Genomic DNA, 3,183 nt, shown 5'->3' with positions numbered 1-3,183 from the left:
TTTTAGGGAGTGTTCTAATTTCATTCTTTTACATGTAGCTGTCCAGTTTTCCCAGCACCACTTATTGAAGAGGGTGTCTTTTCTCCACTGTATATTCTTGCCTCCTTTATCAAAGATAAGGTGACCATATGTGCGTGGGTTTATATCTGGGCTTTCTATCCTGTTCCATTGATCTATATTTCTGGTTTTGTGCCAGTACTATACTGTCTTGATTACTGTAGTTTTGTAGTATTGTCTGAAATCAGGGAGCCTGATCCCCCCAGCTCCGTTCTTCGTTCTCAAGATTGCTTTGGCTATGTGGGGTCTTTTGTGTTTCCATACAAATTGTGAAATTTTTTGTTCTAGTTCTGTGAAAAATGCCAGTGGTAGTTTGATAGGGATTGCACTGATACTGTAGATTGCTTTGGGTAGTATAGTCATTTTCACAATGTTGATTCTTCCCATCCAAGAATGTGATATGTCTCTCCCTCTATTTGTATCATCTTTAATTTCTTTCATTAGTGACTTATAATTTTTGGCATACAGGTCTTTTGTCTCCTTAGGTAGGTTTATTCCTATATATTTTATTCTTTTTGTTGCAGTGGTAAATGGGAGTGTTTTCTTAATTTCACTTTCAGATTTTTCATCATTAGTGTATAGGAATGCCAGAGATTTCAGTGCATTAATTTTGTATCCTGCTACTTTACCAAATTCATTGATTAGCTCTAATAGTTTTCTGGTAGCATCTTTAGGATTCTCTATGCATAGTATCATGTCATCTGCAAACAGTGACAGCTTTACTTCTTCTTTTCTGTTTTGGATTCCTTTTATTTCTTTTTCTTCTCTGATTGCTGTGGCTAAAACTTCCAAAACTATGTTGTATAATAGTGGTGAGAGTGGGCAACCTTGTCTTTTTCCTGATCTTAGTGGAAATGGTTTCAGTTTTTCACCATTGAGGATGATGTTGGCTGTGGGTTTGTCATATATGGCCTCTATTATGTTGAGGTAAGTTCCCTCTATGGCTACTTTCCGGAAGGTTTTTATCATAGTTGAATTTTGTCAAAAGCTTTCTCTGCATCTATTGAGATGATCATATCGTTTTTCTCCTTCAGTTTGTTAAAATGGTGTATCACATTGATTGATTTGCATATATTGATGAATCCTTGCATTCCTGGGATAAACCCCAGTTGATCATGGTGTATGATCCTTTTCATGTGCTGTTGGATTCTGTTTGCCAGTATTTTGTTGAGGATTTTTGCATCTATGTTCATCAGTGACATTGGCCTGTAGTTTTCTTTCTTTGTGGCATCTGTGTCTGGTTTTGGTGTCAGGGTGTGGTGGCCTCGTAGAATGAGTTTGGGAGTGTTCCTCCCTCTGCTATATTTTGGAAGAGTTTGAGAAGGATAGGTGTTAGCTCTTCTCTAAATTTTTGGTAGAATTCGCCTGTGAAGCCATCTGGTCCAGGGCTTTTGTTTATTGGAAGATTTTTAATCACAGTTTCAATTTCAGTGCTTGTGATGGGTCTGTTCATATTTTCTATTTCTTCCTGGTTCAGTCTCGGAAGGTTGTGCATTTCTAAGAATTCATCCATGTCACCCAGGTTGTCCACTTTATTGGCATATTGTTGCTTGTAGTAATCTCTCATGATCCTTTGTATTTCTGCAGTGTCGGTTGTTACTTCTCCTTTTTTCATTTCTAATTCTATTGATTTGAGTCTTCTCCCTTTTTTTATTGTTGAGTCTGGCTAATGGTTTATCAATTTTGTTTATCTTCTCAAAGAACCAGCTTTTAGTTTTATTGATCTTTGCTATCATTTCCTTTATTTCTTTTTCATTTATATCTGATCTGATCTTTAAGATTTCTTTCCTTCTGCTCACTTTGGGGCTCTTTTGTTCTCCTTTCTCTAATTGATTTAGGTGTACAGTTAAATTGTTTATTTGAGATGTCTCTTGTTTCTTAAGGTAGGATTGTATTGCTATAAACTTCCCTCTTGGAACTGCTTTTGTTGCATTCCATAGGTTTTGGATCATCGTGTTTTCATTGTTATTTGTTTTGAAGTATTTTTTGATTTCCTCTTTGATTTCTTCAGTGATCTCTTGGTTATTAAGTAGTGTATTCTTTAGTCTCCATGTGTTTTTATTTTTTACAGGTGTTTTCCTGTAATTCATACCTAGTCTCATAGTGTTGTGTTGGAAAAGTTACTTGATACGATTTCAATTTTCTTAAATTTACCAAGGCTTGATATGTGACCCAAGATATGAACTATCCTGGAGAATGTTCCATGAGCACTTGAGAAGAAGGTGTATTCTCTTGTTTTTGGATGGAATGTCGTATAAATATCAATTAAATCTATCTGGTCTATTGTGTCACTTAAAGCTTTTGTTTCCTTATTAATTTTGTGTCTGGATATTCTGTCCATTGGTGTAAGTGAGGTGTTAAAGTCCCCCAGTATTATTGTGTTACTGTCGATTTTGTCTTTTATAGCTGTTAGCAGTTCCCTTATGTATTGAGATGCTCCTCTGTTGGGTGCATATATATTTATAATTGTTATATCTTCTCCTTGGATTGATCCCTTGATCATTATGTAGTGTCCTTCCTTGTCTCTTGTAACATTCTTTATTTTCAAGTCTATTTTTTTCTGATATGAGTATTGCTACTCCAGCTTTCTTTTGATTTCCACTTGCATATAATATCTTTTTCCATCCCCTCACTTTCAGTCTGTATGTGTCCCTAGGTCTGAAGTGGATCTCTCATAGGCAGCATGTTTATGGGTATTGTTTTTGTATCCATTCAGCAAGCCTGTGTCTTTTGGTTGGAGCATTTAATCCATTCACATCTAAGGTAATTATCGATATGTATGTTCGTATGACCATTTTCTTAATTGTTTTGGTTTGTTTTTGTAGGTCCTTTTCTTCTCTTGTGCTTCCCACTTTGAGAAGTTCCTTTATCATTTGTTGTAGAGCTGGTTTGGTGGTGCTGAATTCTCTCAGCTTTGGCTTGTCTGTAAAGCTTTTGATTTCTCCATCGAATCTGAATGAGATCCTTGCTGGGTAGAGTAATCTTGGGTGTAGCTTCTTCCCTTTCATCACTTTAAATATATTATGCCACTCCCTTCTGGCTTGTAGAGTTTCTGTTGAGAAATCAGCTCTTAACCTTATGGGAGTTCCCTTGTATGTTATTTGTGATTTTTCCCTGTTGCTTTCA

This window comes from Mesoplodon densirostris, chromosome 4, assembly GCF_025265405.1.
Source record: "Mesoplodon densirostris isolate mMesDen1 chromosome 4, mMesDen1 primary haplotype, whole genome shotgun sequence".
Taxonomy (NCBI): Eukaryota; Metazoa; Chordata; class Mammalia; order Artiodactyla; family Ziphiidae; genus Mesoplodon; species Mesoplodon densirostris.
The sequence above is the reverse complement of the archived record's forward strand: the minus strand, read 5'-3'. Positions refer to the sequence as shown.